Here is a 27,297-nt window from a genome sequence, read left to right as displayed (position 1 = left end):
ACAGATACAGCGTGGACACACAGCAGATTCTGGGCACTGTCTTTTGGAAATACTGAGTGATCAATCAGCTGTAAATACCTTGGTTTTATATATTGTACATTCTGGATGACATCAAGGCCTTTTAATTGGATGAGCCTTTTAGAAAAATGCAGATATTGCTGAATGAGCTGCTTTCAGAAAGGCAATCATTTGGATAGCAACAATTAAATCACTAAAGGTGCCCGGTTACAATGGTGGGTTAACATCTGCCTTTTTAAATGTAATTTTATTATATGATTAACTTTTCATTCAACTTTTAAATTATGTCAATGCACTTAAAAATGAAAATAATAATAATAATTTGCACTTTAGCAAAGTGATTTCCATTCACACCCATTTTTAAAAAATGACTAAAATGGTGTTTTATGTATGTCACTGTTGCCATTTTAACATTTACCATGTATTTCAACACAGAAAGAAATATGTGCTTTTTTTAAAACTGCAAACATGTAACTTAGATACATTTGACTGCAGTTAGGTTAAACAAATTCTATGCAGAACAACTTTAATTCCTTTTCACATTAATGGTAATTACATATCATCGAAAATAAAGGATTATTTTTAAGAGTTCTTTTCACAACTCCAAATAAATGCCACTAAACAACTTAGATAAATATGCTTGCCTCACCTGTCTATTTCCAAATGGGACTTTTCTGGAATGGTCAGTTTGCTCAGTAGCTCACCTGGTGTTGTTTTTTAATGCAGAGAGATCAGGTTCAAGTCTGTTGAAGCATGGTTCCACAAAATAGATAAGTGATGTTAAATCAAGGTAAATCTCCATGGTCACAGTGCACTTTTTTCTTCAGTTTGCTTTTGAAAACACTATCGGTTGGGTTTAGTGAAGGAATTAGGCCATGTCCACACTAATACGTTTTCATTTGAAAACGCATATTTTTCTCCCCATGCGTATTTTTGCGGTGAGAGGCGCCTTTTTTGAATGATTTATTATCGGCTGCAAGCATTTTGCGCCCTGCTTATGCGTCCTGTGCACCTCGCGTTTTAATCACCTACTGCGCCTCACGTTTTTGCCGTTGCGAGCTCGCAGTTGAAAAGTCAACTCTGAGTGGAAAAAGCGCATTACATCAATCGCGTCTCTTTCAATCTCTAATCAAATGAAAGCAGAGGCGAGGTTTCCGTTGAGGCGGCAGCAGTGTTTGTTTTGTCAAGGTGACTAAAGAGACTTTTAAAGATGGAGTAGAGACTAGTGGTCTATGTTTCAAGTTATCCAGAGCTGTATGACTGTACAAATCTTGAATATCACAATATTATTAAATACTACAGTTATAACAATATCAACAGCAACACTCTTGCACAATATGCAGCTGATTTAGTCGTTGCCTAGTAACATAAAAAAACGCACCGCGCCTCTTTTTTCTTGTCAAAATAGGCAGTGTGGTGCGCCTCACGTTTTTGGAATGTAAAAGCGCATTCAGTGTGATCGGCCCCTCAAGCAGATGTTTTGAATGCTGTCTGTTTTGACATCTTTATTAAAGATTAATGTCAGTTTGTACATAGTCCATATTGCCTCTCTTCAAAGAACGGAACGTTTACTTGGGAGTCTTTTTTTAATCAGACGACAGTTGTAGCATTTTACCTTGACGTCTGTACGCTTACATCTGTGTGCATGCGCAGTACTGAAATGAAAGCATTTTCAGTCGTTTAGCATGGATGATGGAAATATTTGAAAACAATAGTGTGGAGAGTTTTCAGATGAAAACAATTTTCAAATTTATCCAGATGAGTATAGATGTAGCCTTAAGCCTAGTTTATACTTCTGTGTTGAGTGATCGGCATGACCCACAGTGCCTGACCTGCATGCAGTCCTGCATTTATACTTCTGCATGCTGTTTGTGTTGCTCTGCAATAACACTTCCGAAACCCTAGATGGCAGTAGGTTTTTATGTTTCTCTGTTTTCTTTTATTCTGTTTTTTTTTTTTTTTCTGAACGCTAGCCTAATGTACAATTTGCTATTAAAACTTGGTTATTCAGAGGTGGCAACCAGAAGACAGGCAACAACTTTAATCATAAGATAAACACTAAACAAAAGTTTCCATCTGGAGCTCTTTCACAAGACTCCACACTTGTAAATATTTGCTTCATCGGGCTCGCAGTTCTCAGCACCACCCATAGTCATCACAGCTACCAAACCGACCAATAACAGAGCTTGCGCTACACGTCATTGCAATGTGTAGTTAAATATTTTGAGAGGTTAGCATTGGCGTCAGCCACAGCGAGGGCGCTTGACGCAGACGTATAAATCAGCCTTTACTCTGCCATCTCATGGACATGTGTATCTAAAACATGCAAGAAAAACGTACCCTAAGTAACCTATTTCAGATTCGTAAAAATGTAAACAGCACCCTCTAGTGGATTTGCCATCTGAAAAGTGCAACGAAATGTACTAATAGCAATGAATTTTACTTTTTGCAAAAAAATAGGCTGAGCCACGTATCTCCAATGAGGCTGCACATTTTTTTATGTGAAAACACAGTCCTGGGATGTGTTTGAAACTGCAGTCTATACTCTTATGCACTGTTTCCTACATTAGTCCTATTTTATGATCCCCTTGAAGCAGGGAAGGAAAATGATCGAGTGAATTAAGACAGTAAAGACGTCAGACATTCACTCACTGGCTTTTAATGCATTCATTGTTTTTAATTCAAGAGCACCAGTGAGCATTTCAAGCTTCTAGTTCCATTTGAGTGCCTCAGCTGTCCTCAAAACTGTAGCTTAAGTGTGCAGAAAGAGCTGTTGCTTTTTGCTTGCTGTTTAAAACTGATTTCAAAGCTTGCAAAACTGGCTGTTGCAGTAATGAAAAGATTTATCTTGAACTACGTCATGAAAAGTATCATATATAAATCCTAACCAAACAATTTTATTATCAAATAAAAATATTTTTAGACCTAATTATTACCCTATTAGACCAGTGATTTGGCCCTTCATGAAGAGATTCAGATGTTTACTCTTGTTTAAAAGGATCATACAAATGACCTTTCCTGAAGTGTCCTTCAAGGGAGTAAAAAAATGCAATTTGAACAGTTGGTGCATTCAGAACAGAATTGATCACACTTTGAAGGTCACTTTGTACAGTATGTGTTTTTTCTTAACCTGTAGCACATTTGAGGTCTCTCAGCCATCATAGGTTTGTCCACAACTGAACAAAATTTGGGTTTGAAACAAGCCAGCAATTTTTAAAAGAGTAATTGCAACAAATTTGATAAGTCCCTAAAAACTTTTAGCATCAGCACACTCTGCTCTTTTCAATTATAAAATCCACAGGTTAAGTCAAATGAAGAAGAAAGCATTTACACTAGCTTGATGGCTTGGAGAAAGCACTTTTAATCATATGCTAGGAGTATTTTGGCATATGCTCAGCAGCAGGGTTGTAATATGATGATGTCAGAGCAGGGCTGCAGCAGGGTCATCCAGAAATGTGGGAGCCGCCCATCCTGCAGCGTGACTCAGAGCTGGCTTATTACATTAAAAGACGCTGAGCTCCTCTACAGTCGCCATTCACCGCATGCCCACTGCTCATGTTAACATCAGGAGAAACAGAGGCAGAAAAATATATACAGTTGTAGTCAGAATTTTTAGCCCCCCTTTTATTTTTTTTTATTTCCTAAATGATGTTTCACAGAGCAAGGAAATTTTCACAGTATGTCTGATAATATTTTTTCTTCTGGAGAAAGTCTTATTTGTTTTATTACAGCTAGAATAAAAAGCACTTCTTAATTTTTTATGAACCATTTTAAGGTCAAAATTATTAGCCCCTTTAAGCAATTTTTTTTCGATAGTCTACAGAACAAGCCATCAATATACAATAACTTGCCTAATTACCCTATCTTGCCTAGTTAACCTAAGTAAAAAAAAAATAGTTAAGCCTTTTAATGTCACTTTAAGCTGTATAGAAGTGTCTTGAAAAATATCTAGTCAAATATTATTTACTGTGATCACGGCAAAGATAAAATAAATCAGTTATTAGAAATGAGTTATTAAAACTATTATGTTTAGAAATGTGTTAAAAAAAATCTTCCTCCTTTCAACAGAAATGGGTGGGGGGGGGGGGTGTAAACAGGGGGCTAATAATTCAGGGGGGGGCTAATAATTCTGACTTCAACAGTATGTATAGATTATATAGATTTATTGATTGATTTGGGCTATGCAACAAGGCATTTGGTTGTGTTAAGGGAACCAAATTGTGGAATGATTTACCTGTTAGCCTAAAATTAGAAAGTAATGTAAATGTTTTAGTAGTGTACTTAAAAACTGGTTAAACACAAAACAGCAGTTTGCACAAATAATCTATTATTAGTTAATTTGATCATGCCGCCTTTGCTATTGCCTTTCATTTTTCGCTATATGCCTTATATATTACAATTTTATGTAAAAAATGATAATGTTGTGTATATATATTTATTTCTTTTTTTCAGTTTATTTTAAGCTTCTCTTGGACAGATGTTGAGAATTAGCAAGTCTGCATTTGGTTTGTCAAGTGTTATTGTGTTGTTTGTGTCAAATAAATAATAATAATAATAACACATTTTTTAGTTTTTCTGCTAATCTTTGTTGTATACTGAACTCAAAGGTACAGTTGTTATCACACATTCTGCATAGGTCACCCTGGATAACAAAATATGTTTCAAGAGTGTATTTTTAGCAATAGCCAAAAATTCATTATATGGGTCAAAATTATATTTTCTTTTATTCTAAAAACACTGGGCAAAAATGAATCGCGATTATTCACATCCAAAATAAAAGTTTGTTTTGACATAATATATGTGTGTGTGATGTGTATGTTTTTCTGTATATGTAAATAGACACATGCACGCATATATTTGAGAAAATGTTTATTTAGATATAAAGTATATGTGTATATAATACAAATAATATATTATTAATTAAATACCTATATAATAAATGTTTCTATGCATATGTGTTTCACACTTTTTCGGAAATAAAGGTACAGGAGCTGTCACTGGGGGAGTATCTTTTTAAAAGAAACATATTTGTACCCAGTGGTTACCTTAAAGGTAAATTTTAGTGCCCAAATGTACCCAAAAAGTACTTTTGAGGTACCATTATAGATCCTTCAGGTGCAAATATGTACCTTTTAAAAAATACTGCCCCAGGGACAGCTCCTGTAGCTTCATTTCTGAGAGTGCATACATAATAAATATGTATAATACACACACATATGTCAAAAACTTTTATTTTGGATTTGATTAATTGCGAATAATCTAAAAAAATATTAGAATATTCAGTAAAGTCCATTGATATTTCATTAAATTTCCTAAATATAACAAAAGTTATTTTATGATTTATAATAAAAGCATAGCTAAAAACTTCATTTGGAAAATTTTAATGGCAAATTTGTCAATATTTAGATTTTTTAAACCCTCAGATTTTAGATTTTCAACAGCTTGTATCTCAAGATAACCATACATCATTGGAATGCATAATTATTTAGTTTTCAAGAAATGTATAATGGACACTTATGACTGGTCTTGAGATCCAAGATCACATATTGGTTCTGCATTCAACAAATAAATATTTTAAATAATAACACATTTTCATTCATTCATTTATTCTCTTTTTGGCTTAGTCCCTTTATTAATCTGGGGTCTCCACAGCGAAATGAACCGCCAACTTCTCCAGCATATGTTTTACGCAGCGGATGCCCATCCAGCTGCAACCCATCTCTGGGAAACATCCATACACACTTATTCAATTTCACATACACACTCATACACTACAGTCAATTTTTTAGCATACCCAATTCATCTGTACTGCATGTCTTTGGACTTGTGGGGGAAACCGGAGCACCCGGAGAAAAACCACGGGAACACGGGAACACGGGGAGAACATGCTAACTCCACACAGAAACGCCAACTGACCCAGCTGAGGCTCGAACCAGTGACTTACTTACTGTGAGGCAAATGTGCTACCCACTGCGCCACTGCATCACCCTACAATAACACATATTTAGATTTAAAACTCAGGCACAGGATGATGTTTCACAAGATGTTTTGCAGCAGTACTCTTTTTAAATAAACAGAACTAAACTGATCATATATTACACTAGGGCAACAAATGAAAAGCATATGCATAACTTTCATGTTACCCTGCTTTATTGCTTCTTTTAATTTCTCTCTGTGCACCCAATAAAAATACAGTCTGACTTGCGGTTTCATGTTAGGAAAGATTTTTATGCTTTTAAAACATTTAAGTAACATCAAAGCTTTCTTTACACATGAAATACAATCTTCAAAACAATGCAAATCTGAAATAGCAGTATTCATTCATTCATTTCCTTCAGCTTAGTCTCTATTTCAGAGGTCGCCACAGCGGAGTTAATCGCCAACTACTCCAGCATATGTTTTACGAAGCAGATACACACTTATACTCAAACACTATGGCCAATTTAGTTTATACAATTCACCTATAGCTCATGTCTTTGGACTGTGAGCTGGACCACCCGGAGGAAACCCACGTAATCATAGGGAGAACATGCAAACTCCATACAGAAATGCCAACAGGCCTAATCGGAACAAGAATCAGCAACCTTCTAGCTGTGAGGTGACAGTGCTAACCACTGAGCCACCATACCGCATGCAAGGATATAATTTAAAATAAATGATCAAACGCTAAAAACTATTGAACTGCAAAAACAATTGTCTTTCCACCGCAGGCACACACACAAACTGATACATTCAGTGTTGCACAACTCAATAAGAGAGTCTAATATATTTTCTAAAAACTGCATCTAGTCAAGTATTCCCAACTCGCTTTGATATTCCCTAGAGCGCGGTCTTCCCTAGAGTTTTTAACCGCTCTAACATCTGTGCCTCTGTACATTCGATATTATGTGATTCAGACACAAGCCTCATTAAAACAGATGGTGTCTCAGTTTCTTGCAAAAACTGTTTGCAGATGTTACAGCCTATTGCTTTTTTTTCTTTTTTTTTAATAAAGTATGCCCTCATTTTATATTTATTGAGTAGTTTATCTAAAACTGTTTGTTTTTCTAACTTAAAAAATTAAAAGTCTTATTAAAAATAAGACTTGAATCATTATAACACATTATCCCAATCCCAGGTCTACATAAGTAAAAGAAAGTGAAACACAGATGTGTGTCAGCACTGACTGAAGTTCAATGACATGTACAGTATTGACATCTGTGAGTTCTGTCTTATAATGACGATGCTGTTGGTCAAAGCTCTGCAGCAGAAATGGCTTCATTCCAGTGGAAAACACATAAAGATGAACTCCCAGTATGGGCGTATTTTCCTGTAAGATGTAATCTCATTGGTGAAATGTGTCCCCAGTCTGGTCAAAAGTAGGTCATAGACATTCATTATGTCCATTGCCATTTTTTTATATCTGTGTTCTGCTGTATGACAACAAGTCGGCCTGATCAAAGCAGACATATAGTTAATGTTTAAACTCTAGCTAACGTACTAATAGGGACTTTGTAACTGCATAGTGGAGTTGGATACACATTAAATATGATTAATGCATGAACTTAAGGTGTAAACTAAGCTGTTCAGATCTAAACACATTCAACTAAACAAGATTGAGATTTTACTCTCCCTCTTAATAAAAGAGAGACTAAGTTAGAGTCTGTCGTACTGGTGTGCACAGTAAAAAGGCACACTGATCTTCAAAGTGATGCCTTTAGGCTTCTGCAATAAAGGAAGCTCGACTCATTACCATGGTTTCAGAAAACTGTCATTTCCTGTTTAACAGCAAACAGGTTGAAAGCAGTGGAAAAAGGCAGAAGGAAATCAACCGCAAGGAAAATATCAGATGAATAATGCAGATGGACTGCGGTGATAACAGAATTATTATCTGATATCAAGCTGAAAATGGCAGAAATATTGAGTGTTTGATTGATCTATTTACTAATATTCTGCAAATATGTGGATTTATTGTGTATGTATCGTTGTTCTGCTAAAAGTTTCATGATTTATCTATTTCTTAAAAGGCCAATTATGTTGTTTAAATGGCTGTAGATTGATATTTTCTTTAATATAAAGCTAAATGTGCTACATATTAAGCTACATGTTGGATTACTGATTTTTAGGGCCAGAATTTGCAGACATTTCTCCGCAGAATTTTGTGGAAAAATCTGTGGATTTAAGCAGAATGATTTTGGGAGTATGACTAAAAACATATTATATGAAAAAAAAAAAAAAAAACTTTTTAACTTTTATTTATTGTTTACAATGCAAATCCAATTAGATCCAATTAAATGGTAATCAAAGCAAGCATCATAAATAATTCATCTACTAAAAGACAGAAAATATTACTTTACAAACTTTGTTGTAAATAAATCATATGAGCATTTTTATATTTGTCAATAATATTAATGACATTATTTAAAAACTAAATGAATATAAATTTACACACATTTACACACGTAAATAAATAAATCAATGGGCTAATAAATGTGGAAATCTGCGCTTGTGTGGGCTCATCATTTATGTTATGTGGGCCTAACTGATTGTAATATGCAAGATGAAAAATTTAGTTAGTGACACAACCATTGACAGTAACATGACCAGTGACATTACTGTTTGATGCCTTTGGATTACTTTTGGAGTACTTTTGGATTACGTTTGACCTAACTCCTCTGTACAAAACACTATATATTTAAAGGGGAGTTTAACTAAACATTTTCAATAGTATCTGGATGCACTCAGCGATGCAATGCACTCAGTGGAGTTATTGACATCACTGTGACGAGTAGGGTTAGGGGTGGGGTTAGGTGAGCGCGTTAAAAAGCATTGGATGCAGCTTAGATTGCACTGCACTAGGTCTGCATCCAGACCCTTCTCAACATTTTAGGTCAAAGGGGACTGACTAACTTTTAAAAATGTTTTTCAGGTTTAAAATTTTGAGGATTTTAAATTGCAACTTGCTCTAATTATAAATACTGTATCTGATTGCATAATCTAGCTATGTAATCAGCTATTCCCAACACTTTGTAGCTGTCACTCACTTCAATAGTATCTGACTGTAGACATGCATATACACTCATTCACTCACTCACTCACTCACTCACTCACTCACTCACTCACTCACTCACTCACTCACTCATTATCCATTGGCTTAGTCCCTCATTTATCAGGGGTCACCACAGTGAAATGAACCACCAATTACTCTGGCCCTTTCAGCTGCAATAACTGTACATAAAATTATTTATAAATTAAATTATTATATTTTATAAATTAAATTAATTAAAAATTATTATTCTTGTGTAAACACAGACTAGGCTGCACGGTGGAGCAGTGGGTGGCACAATTGCCTCACAGCAAGAAGGTCTCTTGTTCGAGCCCCGGCTGGTTCAGTTGGCATTTCTGTGTGAAGTTTACTTGTTCTCCTCGTGTTAGTGTGGGTTTCCCCCAGGTGCTTCAGTTTCCCCCCACAGTCCAAAGACATGTGGTACAGGTGATTTCAATAATCTAAATTGGCCGAAGTGTATGTGTGTGAAAGAGTGTGTATAGGAGTTTACCAGTGTTGGGTTGCAGCTGGAAAGGCATCTGCTGTGTAAAACATATGCTTGATAAGTTGGAGGTTTATTCCACTGTGGCGACCCTTGATTAATAAAGGGATTAAGCCGAAAATAAAATAAATGAATGAATAAATAAACAGACTTGGAAAAATAAATGTTTTTCTAAATGTCCTTTTGATTTCATTGGACTCAGAGATTGCGAAACAATGGCCTGGGATTGCCTGACTGTTTTTTTCCCCATCTGAACATTAGGACCCCTCCCAAATTCCAGTAACCTCTAGTTCGCATATGTTCCCCGAAAGCCTGGTGGGACTGAATTCTGTGTAACCTCTGGAGTAGCTATGACTCATTCGCCTCTCTCACATGAACCACAGCGGAGGAATGCATTACATCAATGCATCATTCCAAAACTGCTTCTGAGGAAACAGTCATTAATATGTTACTGCGTCCCAATTCGCATACTTACACTACGCCCTAAAAGTATGAACTTTTTCTTGTGAAGTAAAAGTAAATACTTTTGAGTGTGCAACAAACAAATACGCAAGCTTTAGGACATACTACTTCCTCTTAACAGATCGTTGTGTAGCTTTGTTATGAGCTCTGTCAATCATCCACTTATCACCCATCCACATTTCTGTCATATTTAATTTCCTACCTTATTGCAGAAATAGCAACAGGATAAGAGTCTTTCATTCAGAGAAATCTCCTCCTGTCTTTAAATAATCATGCTTTCAGATGTTAATGTCCAAACACACATCTTTATATAATTTCACGTTGTTGTTGCAGATGAAATATAAAACACAGAAAATGCAGTTTAAACATGTTCCAGTTGATTAGATATTAAATAACAGTCATACAAACATCTTTACTGAAGCCTCTCGAAGGGGTTGTTGCTAGATCGGATACAGTTGCGGCCGTAAGTTAACAAGAATTATTTATACCATTTATTAAATTTCCTATTAATTGTATTTTATTAACTTTTACCCCCACCCCAACCCTAAACCCAACCGTCACAGTAACATAAAAACAGTAGTTGTACCGAGTATTATTTATGTTATAAATTACCCAATAAACTGTATTTTTTAACACCTATCCCCAACCTTAAACCCAACTGTCACAGTACTGTAAAAATATTAATTATTGTTATAGAGTGTCATAAAAAAATGCTGCTATATTGCTGTGCATATCACAGCTCCAGCCGGAATCCGATCTAGACTTTACCACTTAGCGATTCTCGCGTGTACGCCATGTTTGTAGTTTACTTACACTTTTCACCCACGTTTGTAGTTCTAATCAAATTCACATCCAACACGCAATGTATTGTGGGCAATATCAGCGGCTAGAGTATGGACGGTTCTACACTTAAATTTTTTTTATCGGAAATAGTGAACCATATCTGGGAAATATGACCCTTTAACTATATTTGAGTGAGTGAGTGAGTGAGTGAGTGTGTGAGTGAATGAGTGAGTGAGTGGACTCTTTTCAATATAAAACTATTTGGGACATTCATTCATTTTCTTTATGGCTTAGGCCCTTTATTAATCAGGGGTCACCACAGAGGAATAACCCGCCAAATTACAGTATCCAGCATATTTTTTACGCATCGGATGCCCTTCAGCTGCAACCCATCACTAAGAAACACACCATACCTGCCAACACTCCCATTTTTCCCGGGAGTCCCCTGTAGTTCAGACCAACCTTCCACCACCCTCCCGTTTTATTATTTCTCCTGGAAAACTCCTGGAATTTACTATATTTTTAAACACTATTTAGGGTGGATAGAGTGCAAATGTGGATGCAGCAAAATATTTATAAAATAAAAATAAAATGTTTACATTTTAAAAACCTTTTTAGCGTGTAAAATATTTAAAATAGCTTTTACTATATAGAAAATAACAGATTCTTTTATTAAAAAACAGCAGTGGTGTTATGCTAACAAACTTTTCAATTATTAAAAAACTTTCAAATGAATGGATTTGAGGCAGTTGTCATCAGGACTGATGCTGATGTCTGTCTGTTAAAAGTGTAAAAAAAACAAACAAACATGGTTATTTTTTTATTTTTTTTACAATTTTTTTATAATGGACCTATTTTGTATGGATCTACTTTTTATTCAACTAAACACACGATTTCAACGGTATTTAAAATCTTATCAGAAGTCTAAATATAAAACATGTTTGTGGTTCAGAGAGAATCTTCATTCCTTGAACCCCCTTGATGTTTCTGACAGGAAACTTCACTTTCTGCACTTGCCTACTACCAAACTTCTTTCTGTATGAGAGCTGTCTGTCACCCGCGCTCCAGTAAGCGGAAGTCCGGTGTTTCACATAGACAGCACACCGCACACGTCCCACTTGAGCACGTGAATATGCGAGGGAGGGGCTGAGCTATAAAAATGGGGTGAAAAAAGCAGGAACCCCGTCGACGGATGGGGGTAGTGGTGCTTTCGGGGGTCCAGGTTCAGCTGTCCTTCATAAGCCGATTATTTAAAATAATCCTCATGCAGACAACAGTGAACAAAGTAAAAATATGACTGTCTCAAATGCCTTATATCTGAAAAATAAAGACGATATATGCTAATTCTGCCATTTTACACTGTTATGTTATTGTTAAACTAAATGAAAAATTAGCTTGAAGTCGTTTTAATGCCATGGTTCAGGGTTTGTTCATGAATTTTATAAACTCTCTGTGAAAACGAGTTAAATTTGCTATCATATGGCTTAAAACACGAATATAAAGAACAACTCTTGCTTATTATCTTTATGATATTTAAGAATACGTCTGTCACCTCCTGTGAGCATAGATATGATCATCAACGAGAAATAACTTAATACTTCTTCCTGTTTGAAAGCAATACAGCAACATGTGTGAATAAATAGGAAATATATATTAGTTATTTTTTGGTGATCTTTAACACACTTTCCCATTTGCTTTGTGCACGCTGCACCCTCAGTCTCCGCCCACAGAACGTGCGCCACGCCCAGACCGTTTTCGGGGTCTCCCTTGCTGATGAATATTCATGAGGGGAAACAGGCGGAGCATCGCATGTGACTCAGGCGTTGGGTCATATAGTCCGCCCGCCCCCACTCCAAATATTAATTTACATTTCTAAGGGTCCTGTCTACGACTGAACTGTTTCCAAGAGAGAAAAACCAGATTTAACAGACACACCTTCACAACGGGAGAGGTGAACTCATGTGTTTCTTTCTGCTGAGGTTCATCTGAAGTCACTTGCCTCAGAGAAGTATCGCTCAGGACGGATTTCGAGGTATGTGTGTGCTTGACTGTGGGTCTGTTTTCAGGACGCTTTGCATCGAAACGCGCTATTTGTAGTAGTGGAAATGCGACGCGAGTCATTGCAAACAATGTTTATGTGCATCGACTAATGATACATTGATCATATATTGAATGTGTGATATAGTAGATTAAACAATGAGCAAACAGAACAATACAGCGCTCAAATCACGCGCTTCAGAACAATGGCAAACAAATGTTTGGTATAATGAAAGTAGGCGTGTTTGATAGCACTATTTTCAAGTCAAAATAATTATTAATTCGTTTTTGAACCTTAAAAATTATATATATAGTTTTATAAATAAAAACAATTATTTCATTTAAAATTTAAAGATATTTTAATTTACAATCCAATTTCATTTTAATTTTACATTATTTTCCAATGGCTACATTTTAAAATGGAACTGCTTATTATTATTATTATTATTATTATTATTAGGCTACTTTTATTATTATTATTATTATTATTATTATTAGGCTATTATTATTATTATTATTATTATTAGGCTATTATTATTATTATTATTATTGTTAATATTATTTTAGCGCATGCAGTTACAGATCAAAAAAGTAAAGTGTTTCAGTTAGCAGAAATACCAAATACTTGAGACGTGTCTTGTCTTGTCTTGTCATGTCTTCCTCACTGTACACAGTGTTTCTCATTTACATTCCAAGATTTCTTATGTTCTTTGTGTCTCATTTAAACATTAGACCTTTTCATTTACTGTACAGAACTTGACATTATTTGAATATATTTTAAAATGCATGTCATTTTAAATAACTTCTGCTGTAGTCATTTTCATACGCACATAATCTGAGCGCAATATTCAAAGTGATTAAGATCAGCGTGTTCATAAAGATGTTGCAGTATATGTTGTATAATGTTCAGTATGATCATAGTGAACTGGGTTTTCTGTATTGGAGGGGATGTTGGGGGTAGGGAGGGGTTGGATCGGGACTACATGTGTTTGCAATTTGGAGGCTGTTTTGTCAAACGTTTTACATCTGTTTTCTGATCTTTGAACCAGTTCCCTTGACTAGTGCTAGTGAACTCTTCCTATTTGTGTTTGCATATCTCTTTATCTGTGTCTTCCTCTCACACACATGCTATCATTCTCTGTTGTGTGGTTTCCGTTCGGTATAACTACGAATGCAACAGAGAAAGTGAGATAGAGTCATGACTTCAGACTTCCCGTATGCGATGATGCTCGTCCCCCGTGTATGGGTAGGACAGAGGGACTGAGTGATTAGAGCGTCTCTGGGTAGTAACACGATGTCCTCAGTCTGACAAAATAGTGCTTTAAGTCATTGGTTGGTTACAGTAGTGTTGCAGTAACACCCTGTCCAACTGTTCTGACTAGTATTCTCACATCACCTCTTACACATGGGGGTCAACCCAGGGTACATTGCAATTCTCTTAATTTTGCATGTCTTATTCAGTTTCTTGTCTTCGACTTAAACAATGGATGTACTTTTGATTTGGACAAAATAAGAAGTCTATCATTTTATATTATGCTCTGTTGTTTATTTAGTGGTATTACAAAATGCATTGTTTACAGTAATGCTTTTTAATTATTATAAGGATGCTGACAAAACCAATGAACAGCATGGTGCGAAAGTTGCAATATTTCAAGTACAACCTTTACTCTTTGCATTTTATTTAGTGATTTTTTTTTCATCTTTAATTTTTTTAAAGTGTTTTATATTTTATTCATATAATTATTTATTTTATGAGCTCATACAAATGAGTGAAATATGAATTTATTTTAAATATGAGCACATATTAATGAGTACATTGAGTATAATGAATTTCACTTATGATGTATATGCTACAGAATTGTATTTAATTACTACATTTCTATAGAATTTATATGAAAAAAGTATATATATATATATATATATATATATATATATATATATATATATATATATATATATATATATATATATATATATATTGTCTTATTGTACTTCAATTTCTGTAGCTAAATACTATCAAGGGCAGATTTATACTTCTGCACCAAGCGCATGCGTATGCTCTGGCACAGCCTGCGCGTAGTCGCATAGCCCTCGCCATGGCCGACGCGCACCTCTCAAAAAATGTAACTACACGTCGCAATGACAAACTCTGTGATTGGTCGGCTTGGTAGCATTGACGAGTGTGGGCGGGACTAAGAGCCACGCAAACCGGTTGGTTCCCGCCTAAAAATGAGCAAGTTTGAAGCGTTCAAAAAAAAAAAAAAACACCACCGAAGCAATTCATCACAGAAGAACATAAAAATCTCACTGCCTGCTAGTATTTTGCAAGTGTTATTGCAGAGCAACACAAACAGCCTGCAGAAATATAAATGAACAACAATGCGCTAAGCATTCGCCGTGGTTTACGCCGGTCACTCAACGCAAAAGAATAAACCAGGCTTAGACTCAAAAACCATAAGATAATGCTATTCAACTTATCCTTTGAAACTGTATTTATTAAGGTTGGGTCGATAGACAATGCCATCTCTGATGGCCGATAGACATCACAATGCTAAAAACGCTCATCATGTGACAACACACACAAACTCACACACACAGGCATGGGCTGCAACAAGTTTGTCGACACCATTATATTGACAAAGATCACTCTATTCTATTATATGCCTATTCATGCCAGAGTCCCACGAAACAAGTGATTGACAGGTGGTAATTTGTGTGTAACTTAACGTTATTTTTGATTTGGTTATGGGTAAAACAAAGACCATGTGTGTCAGGTTGTTGAAACGGTAGGCTACAAATAATTATTTGTTATGCATTAACTAATTATTCATAAATAATTAATTCACCGCCGCCTCCGACGACGATGCCATCGTACATCGTGATGTTTTACATTAGACATCGTATGATACCAAATTGCTCGGCATTGCCCAACCCTAATATTCAAATTGCAATATTTATCGCAAAAAATAAAATATCGTAATATCACATTTTTCCAATATCGTACAGCCCTAATGAATATAATACATAATCTATTAATTGATTGATTAATTTAAAGAAATGGACTTATAGAAATAGAAATACAGACTTACATTGTGATATTTGTTGTAAGAAAAAAATGACGAGGACGTAGAAGACCTTTATTCATAGCGGTCTCAAAGTACAGACTGTGATATTTGTCATATCGCCCTTCTTTGACATGTAAAGCAGAAAATGTTGACTAATAAAGTGCTTAAAGTAGTACATTTAAATACTCATGCTTCCTGATTTTCTTCCTGGTACACTGGGAATGTCCTTTTGTTGGAATTACCTTGTTTTTTTCGCTATCTGAACATGCTGTGAGTCAGCAGCAGGCTCGGGTCTAGACTGAATTTTGTCTACACTGCATATTGAGTGCATGCTGGCGTGCATTTATACGCAGCATATTGATTAACCTAATGAACATGTTGCTGTAGAGGAACTTCATTCTGCCATGCGACTGTGCCACTTCTGTACACTTGATACGCATTGATACGGATCTTTGTTTTGGTCCGTATGAGCACGTGTGCAACTCAGTCACTCTCAGCAGTGTGCTTTGTTCGCTTGTAGCAGAGCTGTTCTTTGACAGGTCTCTTTGTTTCCCCTTGCCTGCCCGTTTATTACACATACCTTCTTTTGTATCTCATATACATATTCCAAATGATGGTGATACATCATGTTAATATGACTGCATGTGGTTTTTTCACACAAAATGATTTTGAGCTGTATCTGCATCATTAAAGCATGATGCAATATTCATGTAGGGTTTGAAATCATCAAGCATGAGTGCATGTTTATGTTCTTTTGTTTCTCGTTTCCATGGATTTTAGCGGTGACGTTGACACCGAGGGGCTGGCTTTTGAGTTGTTATGATAAACGGCTTGAGGCCGTGTTTTTAAAAATGGGTCGATGTTTGGATGTGTTGTTCGGTTGATGGTTTAAGATCGGAATTCGTTGAAGAGATGATGTGCGTTTATTATTTGGTCAAATAAATCACATGCTGTGTTTCTGTTGGGGCATGAACAAAGAGTTTTCTCTTAAACCCGTTATTAATGTCTTTGAGTTAATATTAGGTGAGGGAAAGAATAGAAAGGAGAAGTGAGATAATATACAGTTACTTGTGTGATTTAGGACGTTGGTTAAGATATTAGGGGTTGTTTTGAATGAACACATGCATTTGGGGTTGGGAAATGAACAGTAGAATAAATCTGGCACTCATTAAGTGAACATTTGACAGTTGCATCATCTAATTAACATGGTTTGATATCAAATTTGAGCTATGAGGATGTTGGAAATTGTGTGCAGAAATGTTCTTTTTGTCTTGCTGTTGTTGTAATTTGTCCTATTTATGAAGCCATTTGTTTAATCTGTAGCATTTGCATGTTGTTTTCTCATGAGTAGTGGTGTATGTTTGTGTGAATTATAGCTCTGTAGTGTAATCCAGACACAGACAGCTGTCTGTAAATCCTTTAGTCAGATCTGACCAATAGCTGCTTGGCATTCTGTTGCTGGCATCGATTTAAATCGAACAAAGAAACATGACAATCAGATACCTCCTCTTCTCTCTCGCACCACAAGGTCCAGGAAAGCTCACAGGGCAGAGAGAGAAGGCTGGACTAATGGGCATTGTGTCTGATTCATGACCACAAGATAAATCTCAGATCTAAATGAGGATGTCAAGACTTGGATGAAACATTACAATACGTTCTGTCCTGTGCAACATTTCATATTGTTTTTATAGTAGCCCAAAGTGCTTGTGGGGGGATGTGCCAATGGTATCATGACTAGATATTCTGCATTTTTAAATCAATGTTTTTAGCCATGATAAGATATTCTAGATGGCTGCTAGGGTGTTCTAGGTGCCTGAGGTTCCTTTTTAGTTGCTGGGGTGGTATATTTGTTTTTTTAAAGATGTAATCTAGGGTGTTCTAGCTAGGGTTTTCTGGGTGGTTTGTTAAAGGATGCTGGTGTGAATCTGTTTGGGTGTTATGTAGCATTGTTTTTTTTGTTTTATTGGATGAACTAATATTTGAAGTGTAGTGTGATAATGTGAGATTTTGTATGTTTACAATTGCATCTATAATAATGCTACATCAGGTTTTTGTTTAGTCAGAAAGTGATCAAATATATAGACATATTGTGTATTAGGCATGGCCCGAGATTCTGACAGTATGATAACCTTGGATAAAAAAATCATGGTTTCACAGGATCACAGAATTGTGGTTACTGCTCTAAAAATATATTTTTAAGTGTCTGGGTAAAAAACAAAAACCTTTTTCCCTTTTGAACGCAATATATTTTATTTTGAGAAACATTTAAAGTATTTTGGAAGAGTAAACATGTCAGGGGCGATGTGGTGGTGTAGTAGGTAGTGCTGTTGCCTCACAGCAAGAAGGTCGCTGGTTCGAGTCTCGGCTGGGTTAGTTGTCGTCGTTTCTTTGTGTAGATTGCATATTCTCCCTGCGTTCGTGTGGGTTTCCACCGGGTGCTCTGGTTTCCCCCACAGTCCAAAGACATGCGGCACAGGTGAATTAGGTACGCTCAATTGTCCGTAGTGTATGTGTGTGTGAATGAGAGTGTAAGGATGTTTCCCTGGGATGGGTTGCAGCTGGAAGGGCATTTGCTGCGTAAAACAAATGCTGGATAAGTTGGTGGTTCATTGCACTGTGGCGACCCCCATTTAATATAGGGATTAAGCCAAAAAGAAAATGAATGAATGAATAAAATATGTCTGGCTAAATGAATTATTGACTTGTGCTGTCTTTGTTTGTTTCAAAAACAGATTTTTTTTTTACCATCTTTGGAGATCTTTTCTGCTGGAGATACTATTGTCCTTAAACCTAAAAAAAAACGTACATCAAAAAAAAAAAAAAGAACACATACCTTATTGCAGAAATTGTTGACTTTTAAAACCACGATATACCTCGAAAATGGTTATCGTCCCGTGCCTATTGTGTAATCAAATATTTTTGTCATATTCTGTCACTGGACCAGTTGGCATTTCTGTGTAGAGTTTAAATGTTCTCCCCATGTTGGTATGGGTTTCCTCCGGGTTCTTCGATTTCCCCCAGAGTCCAAGCACATGGGGTATAGTTGAATTGGATGGCTGTTTTTTTACTAAGGGTCATTTTCAGTTGCTTAGGTGGTATAGTTGGTTCCCATAAGGGAACCATGGTTACATTGGTAACCTGAGGCATTTTTTAAAGATGTTTTCTAGGTGATTGCTAGGGTGTTCTAACTAGGGTTTTTGGATGGTTTGCTAAAGTTTGCTGGTTTAAAACTATTAGGGTGTTATGTAGCATTATTGTGGTGTTGTGGGTGGTTATTGGCAAATTGTGGGTGGTTGTTTGCTATGGGGTTCTATATGATTGTGGGTTTTTCTGGGTGTTTTGAATGGGTGTTCTATAAACTGCTGCCTGTAAAATGTTTTAAACGGTTGTAAATTGATTGGGTGTCCTGTGTGGTTGCTAGTTTGCTAAAGTGTTGTGTTCTTGGTTACTGCTAGTCTAATACTAACCAAGATCACAACACTTTAGCAAACTGCGGCCACGTAGATCATAGTTTTAGCAACCAGACATGACACCCTAGCAATTTGCATGAAACACCCTAACAACCACATAGAACTCCCTAGCAACCTACAGTCAAAACACCTATAAAACCATAGCAATGATCTGAAACACCCTTGCAACCTAAAACAACCTAGAACACCATAGCAACACATACAATATCCTAATAACCTCCCAAAACACATTGCAATAACAATGACACAAAACGCTTTAACCACCTGCAATACCCTAGTACTAATACCCTAGCAACCATACAGGACACCCTATCTTTTTGCAGCTAAATGAAATACACTAACACCCACATAGAACACCCTAGCAACCCGCAGTCAAAGCACCCAGAAAACCATAGCAACCATCTGAAACACCATAGCAACCTACAACCACCAAGAACACCATAGCAACCACCTACAATATCCTAATAACCACAAAAACATCCTAACAATGTCACACAACACCTTAGCAATCTGCAACCACTCACCCTAGTATTAATGCCCTAATATCCACCCTAACGACCACATAGAACACCCTAGCAACCTGCAGTCAAAGCACCCAGAAAACTATAGCAACCATCTGAAATACACTAATAACCTACAACCACCTAGAACACCTTAGCAACCACCTAAGATATTCTAATTACCACCCAAAACATCATGACATCGTAACCACATAGAACACTCTAGCAACCTGCAGTCAAAGCACTCACAAAGCCATAGCAACCATTTGAAACACCCTAGCAACCTACAACCACCTACAACACCTTAGCAACCACCTACGATATCTTGATAACCACCCAAACCATCATAACACACTAACAACCACATAGAACCCCCTAGAAACATGCAGTCGAAGCTCTCAGAAAACCATAGCAACCATCTTAAACACCCTAGTAACCTATAGAATAGCATAACAACCACCTACAATATCCTAAAACCCACCCAAAACATCATAACACCGTAACAACCACATAGAACACCCTAGCAACCAGCAGTCAAAAATATAGCAACCATTTGAAACACCCTAGCAACATACAACCACCTAGAATACCATAACAACCACCTACAATATCCTAATAACCACCCAAAACACCATAACAATGTCACAGAACACCCTAGCAACCTGCAACCACACATCCTGGTGATTGCTAGTGTTTTGTGGTTGCTAGGTGGTTACTTGCACCCATGTTATCAGGCAGAAATCTGTTTGATCTCTTTTTAAGCACTGTAACTTGAGTTTAGAAGAAGTGTGTATAGGTCTCTAGTAACCTTTGCATGAGCAACATACTGATACTTCTCTCAGATGAGCAATAGTACTAGCAATACTTCCCTTCACAAAATCTACTGAGAGACTTACTGTCTGTTTGTAAGCAGAGACACAAATGCCATGCAGGCACCTGTAGTTTTTTCTTCATTCGGGTTAAATACATCTGGCTGTGGGGACAGACAGTGTTAGGTCAGCAGTCTCTTTGATGGCTTTATTGTCTTCATTATGAAGGCAGCAGTTGGCGTTTTCTTTTTAGACAGTACCAGTTTTAAACACCCTCTGTGTTAAATTGATGCTTTCAGTCTAAATGCTGGCTTTAGTTCAATTTAGATCAGTTTTTTGAGAGAATTTGTATTTTGTTTTGGCTTCATTCATAGTAAATCAGAGAAAAGGCGACCAATGATAAAGAAATAGGATCTCATATCCCATTAACAATATTTGTCATGATATAGTTTGTAAATTTAATCAACCAATATAATATTGTTTATAATAGATATAAAAGGACTTAAGGAAAATTACTTATTTTTCCTACATTGCAGTATATAAGTTTGACACCCAGTGATTATACTAGGTATTACACTCCTTGATCAAAACAAAAGCAAGCGCAAGTTGCCTGATTGATGACCAACAGTGTTCTAAATAAAAGCAACAGCACACGATAGAAAGAATATTTTCCATATTAAAGGAGTTTTTGTTCTAACCAACAACTCAAATTGATATATTAGAAAGAGCTTCTATTTCTCACAGGTGAACAACAGGAGAAACTGATCACCTCAGGTACACCTAATGTGCTTTATTGAGTGTTATATGTTAAGACCTTCTGACTGAATGAATGAAATATGTTGTTTTCCAACAAGGAAATTTGGGGTGCTAAATTATAATTGAGTAAGCTGGCATTGGGCAGGTTAAACCAAAAACAAGACCATGATTTAGCACGGAAAGTCCATTTTCAAAGCAGAATAACTGACTTCAGCATTGTGTTTCAGATAAACAAGAATATTCACTTTGCATTTTTCTTAATATCTGCAAACATATTATGGTGTTTTTAGGCTTTAGTAAAGTAAAATTCATAGACTCTAAAAGATAAGGACGTAGTATCCTTGATGTCACCCATAGGTTTCTGAAGAATGCAATAGAAGCTACAAGTAGGCATGGCCAACCATGTACGCCATCGCACCAACCGGGGGATACAAAAACCAGGGCAAAGAGGCGGAGCATGAGTGGAGCTACAGACGCCTGCTAGCATTTTGCTTAGACTGGTTTTTATACTTAATACTTTATTACCTGCAACTCGTTTGTGTTACGACCACATGCGCTTGGTTGTACACTATATCAATAAAGTGTTTGGTCTTTTTTTAAAACACTGCTGTAAAACATTTAGCCACTAAACATTGTTCCTATGACATTTTTCAACAGGAGGAAAATGCAAATAACTTCCAAACACTTCAAATATAATCTGTGTTAGTAAATGCAAGGCTATTCATGAAATCCAGGCATAAAACTGTATGACAACGTTTCAGATGACTGTTGTAGAGCCTACAGCTAATCAATCTCTCAGATTCTGTAGTGCATTACAGGTCTAAAGAAAAATACAAATGATTAATGATCCTAAATAAAATAAATACATTTATAGAGATGGTATACAAGTATATAATTTCACTCACCTAGGATATGGAAGCCACGTGATTGGTTTGTTAGCACAATTAAGTGCACACAGCATGCCATATCATCTGATAATTGGAAGAAATAATTCCAAAAAGCAACTGACTGTGTAAAGTCACATAAAACATAAGAAAAATCTGATGTATATGCTGAGTTCAGCAGCTAATCAGCCGGAATCAGCTGAGGTGAAGTGACGGCGACCAGTGAGACCTAGCTGTCACTCAAGTGGCCCCGCCTTTAATTATGCAGGCTTAATATAACTTAATATAAATGAAACAGATGAGTTTAAAAAAAATCACCCCCTCACAGTTGTCATGAATGATAATGTTAGCTATATAAACCAAAATCTTTCTTTGTACCTGGCTGTAAACACCTTTTTTCCTGCTGTAAAGTTGTCCATTTCAACATGGGGCTCAATAGAAATTTGCTCTATTATAGCGCCAGGACTAGCAAAAATTCTTTGAATTGCAGTTTCAGTTACTTCTGTCTTTGCTTCACGAGGGAGAGCGGGAGGTTGCCGCTTCATCAAAACTTACAAACAGCACCTTTAAAGGATGTACTCATTCATATGTGATCATATTTCTCACTTTATTTAGAACCTCAAGTTAAATGTTTGATTAAAAATGTAGAAATAATACATAAAAAATACTTTTTCAAAAACTAATGCAGTTACAACATTAAAAATGAGTAAATAAAATGTAAACATTGTACTTTCAAGATTACAATTTCTCACAATTCTGTTATTCATGTTTCTGTCTGCATTCGTAATGTGTTGCCGTGTAATATTGCGCTCATAAGTTATGAAAAAAGCATTACAGTAAACAATGTATTTTGTGATTCCACAAAAATAAACGACAGAGCCTAATATGAAAGGTCAGGCTTTTAAATTTGTGCATAATATAGATAGATTTGAAGATATTGCCCACATGAGTGCCACGGATCAATGTGCCAATCTAGTTTCATTACTTGAAATCATTAGTTAGTAATCCTAAATGTCACATCCGTTTGCACACATTCACACACACGTCCCCAAATATACATCTGCACCTCTCACACACCCTTTAACATAAGCTGTGACCCAGCAGGTGCTGACCACAGCTGAGCAGAATCAATGGCCTCTCTGTTCCGCTCTCTTTGTTCTATAGCACACAGTTGCTGGATCCCTCATATATACATCCACACACACTCACACACACCTGACCAGTTCTGGACAGTTGCTGCACCCCTGATCTCATCTCCATGTGGACAGAGGGTTTAATGGTGACCTAAGCACAGAGATGCTGGTTTTAGGTTTAGTGTGCACCATTTGGCATAAAGCGATAATTAGCCAAGAGTGACAGTTCTGTCATTCACTTACACTCATGTCATTTCAGAACAGTGGCATTGCAAGGGGGCGGATGTACTGTCAAAAACCCCTGATCTTTTGGAATATGTTGCACTTAAAAAAATGAGCTGTATAACATTTATTTTGTTATCCAAGTACTTAAAATGACCACATACGTCACACGTATTCCACTTAATGCAGCTTTTGTGTTGGTATTTAGATAGTCAGCTGTTCAGCAGTACCTGTTTCTACTGGCAGGTGGAAGTGGGACTGTTTTTAACAGCAAGTGTTAAAAAAATATAATCCCACCACTACACTGTCATCATTCATTCATTATTTTGAGGGGCTGAAGCTGATGAGGTAATAATACAACTGTTTCCCTTAACTAAATAATTTTAACTACTGATGAAGCTTAATATTTGCTTTTACTGTATAAAATGTGTGTAGTTTTGGTGAAATAAAAATAACTGTAATAAATAAAATGTGCGTCATATCAATGTAAATGCATGCAAATTATTCAGAGAAATGTAAATTGTACTAGCTTTCTATATATGATAGATATGATATAGCCAGTCACATCTATTTCTGTAATAGTTAAACCACAGTGGGTTCATGCATCTAGGTTATTATTTTATAGCTATATTCTACTGTAGCATGCTTAGCGACTTTATTCTTATGAAAATACCTTAAATGGCTGGAAGAACACATATAGATAATTTATTATCGCAGTTGTGTAAATGGTCAGTTAAATTTTTATTTTGTTTTTATTCAGATCTTATTTTTATTCATCAGCAATAGCTAGATGCCTTCATCCATGTTAGGGATTTCCTGGAATGTTCTACTACTTTTGTGAGGCGTATATGGAATTTCTGCTCAAAAGCGCCCTGTATGAATGAAACAGGCATTACATGCATTTAAAGTGCCACAATGCCCACATCACCCTAGTTTGAGAAAAACAGAAAGAAATCTCCCTTTAAAGAAATTTGAAGTGAATATATTTCTAGCATAAAGATCTTTATTTAAAAAAAATTATTTGATACAATTTTTTTAAATATCACCTGTTCCAGAACTGTGTGACTTTATCCTGTAGAAAAAAACAAAACAGAAAGGTTTTTAAGAAATAAATGGGAAAGAATGTTGAGAAACATTAAAAGTTCTTATAGGGCTGCACGGTATTGAAAATGCAATTGATTAATTTATTAATTTATATAAAGATGACATTTTTCTGTGATAAATATTGCAATATTAATACAGTTCCACAAGATGGTTTGAATAGCACTATTTGACGGTTTTCTGGTAACTCTAACAGTATTCAGCTACAAAAATTGAATACTCACAATGAAAAGAAAATGCTTTTCTTACTTTGTTTCGTCTTGTTTCTAGTCCAAATATCAAACAAATTCTTAGACCAAGTATAAATATTGTTTAGTTTTCCCTCCCAGAAGAAATAACTGGAAAAGTAAGAGTTTTTTTTTTTATTGTTTCAGGGAAACATGAAATGTTGATATCTAGACTGAAAATAAATCAGTCTAACTAAATAACAGTTTTACTAATAAAACATGTATAAAAGATCATAAAAATGATCATACAAAATATATTTTAGGATGGTCTGACTCTGATTGGTGTGATGTATAGAATTGGTAGACATGAAATTGTTTAAATGCACGTTAAAAGAGGTGTTTTCATTGTTAAGGTGATGTCATCATATTCTCTGTGTGTAGAAAGCCTTTGCAGGTTCATCACATTCCAGTGGTGTGACATAACACAGGGCTGCACCGGCTGAATATCTCCATTCATGCAGTATCTCTCCTTTGAGCTTCCCTCTAAAGGCCTCTCCATTTACACATACACAAAACTAACACAATCTAACACCATACACTCTGCTCATTGATTTGTCATTACACCCTTACTTATGATAGTCATAAGACAGCTTTTATAGTCAGTTAGTGTTGGCCAGCTAGAACTGGTAAACACTTGTAGCATCCAAAAGCAGAAATAGTTTGAGGTTAATAAAAAAAGACTTTGGGTTGGTGGGTGAAAGTCACAGGAAGTCATTTTTTTTCCCTTTACAGTTAGCGCTTAACAGGCCCCATCGTTTTGAGAAGAGACACGAATGAGTGTGTCAAGCAGTAGGTGGTGGTGTAACGGATGTTTGAACATGGCTATGTTGTTATAGTGTTATCTCTGGCATCTTAAAGTTGTGACTCATGAAACATGTTGAGAGAGTATATAGTAGACGCTGTTTCCACTTGGTGTTGCCTTTTTTTTTGTTTTCCTGTCATAAGTTGTTAGTTGTGTGATCATATCCATGCTCAAACGATGTATTGTGCAGTCCTGAACTTTGGTGTTTTTTAGGTTTTCTATTAAACCAAATCCTAAATCAAGGGATTTTATTATCATTAGCATGGCCACACAATGACATGTATCTATGTCACTAGTTAGTTATTCTTATGTCTTCGGATTATAACATCCTTTGAAACATTTGGAATAATGCGAGTACATAAGTCAGCAAAATATGACACTTTTCTAGTGGTTTTGGGATATTTAAATGAAAATCTTTTACACATTGTGCCTTTTAAAGAAAGTTAAAAATGCAATAACATAATGGCACCTCTTTTAATAGAAAAAAAGTGTTCGTTTTTCTTATTAAAATACATTTTAAGAAAGAAATACTTTTAAAAACTTTAAAAATACATTTTAAGATTCTGTTATAGTGTTGTCTAATAAAACACACAACATATTAAAGCTTATTTGGTGTTTTCCTGTTTTCTATTGAACCAAATTGTAAATTAAGAGTTTATATCATCATAAGACAGTGCTTGTTGATGCTACTTTATATTGGATATCTATCAGGCAGTAAAGATCAATGATTTTTAAAGAAATCAGTGGCAGTTTTGTAATTGGGCACACATTGGGAAACCCATGCTCAAACGATATATTGTGCAGCCCTAATCTTTGGTGTTTTAAGGTTTTCCATTAAAGCAAATTGTAAATCAAGGTATTATATCATAATTCTACTGGTTTTTGGATATTTGAATGAAAAGTTTACATATTGTGCCTTTTAAAGAAAGAAAATGCTATACAGCACCTCTTTTAATATGTGGATTTTTATCATCAAAATACTTCAAAAATACATTTTAAGAAAAAAAAACACAATAAAAACACAACATACCAAAGCTTATTTGGTGTTTTCCTGTTTTCTATTAAACCAAATTGTAAATTTGAGAGTTTATATCATCATTAGCATGGCTATTTGGAATAATGTGAGAACATAGGTCAGGAAAATATGACACTTTTCTGCTGGTTTTGGGATATTTAAATGAAAATCTTTTACACACTGTGCCTTTTAAAGGAAGTAAAAAATGCAAAAACATAATGGCACCTCTTTTAATAGAAAAAATTAGATTTTTCTTGTTAACATACATTTAAAGAAAGAAATGCATAAACTTTACATTTTAAGATTCTGTTATAGTGTTGTCTAATAAAACACAACAGATTAAAGCTCATTTTGTGTTTTCCTGTTTTCTATTAAACCAAATTGTAAATTGAGAGTTTATATCATCATAAGGCAGTGCTCCTTGTCACCACTTGGATATCTATCAAGCAGTGAGAATCATTGATTTTTAAAGAAATCAGTGGCAGA

The 27,297-nt window shown here is 35.7% G+C and overlaps 1 protein-coding gene across 1 annotated transcript in view; it reads left to right on the top strand.

The window, feature by feature from the left end:
* Positions 1 to 12,646: 12,646 nt before the first annotated feature.
* Positions 12,647 to 27,297, top strand: part of fam107b (family with sequence similarity 107 member B) — a 49,850-nt gene continuing 35,199 nt past the window's right edge. Inside the window, 1 exon segment of the mRNA NM_198372.2 lies at positions 12,647 to 12,822. The gene's annotated coding sequence lies outside the window, so the exon portion shown is untranslated.

This window comes from Danio rerio, chromosome 18, assembly GCF_049306965.1.
Source record: "Danio rerio strain Tuebingen ecotype United States chromosome 18, GRCz12tu, whole genome shotgun sequence".
Classification (NCBI taxonomy): domain Eukaryota; kingdom Metazoa; phylum Chordata; class Actinopteri; order Cypriniformes; family Danionidae; genus Danio; species Danio rerio.
This window is presented reverse-complemented; position numbering and strand designations above follow the sequence as displayed.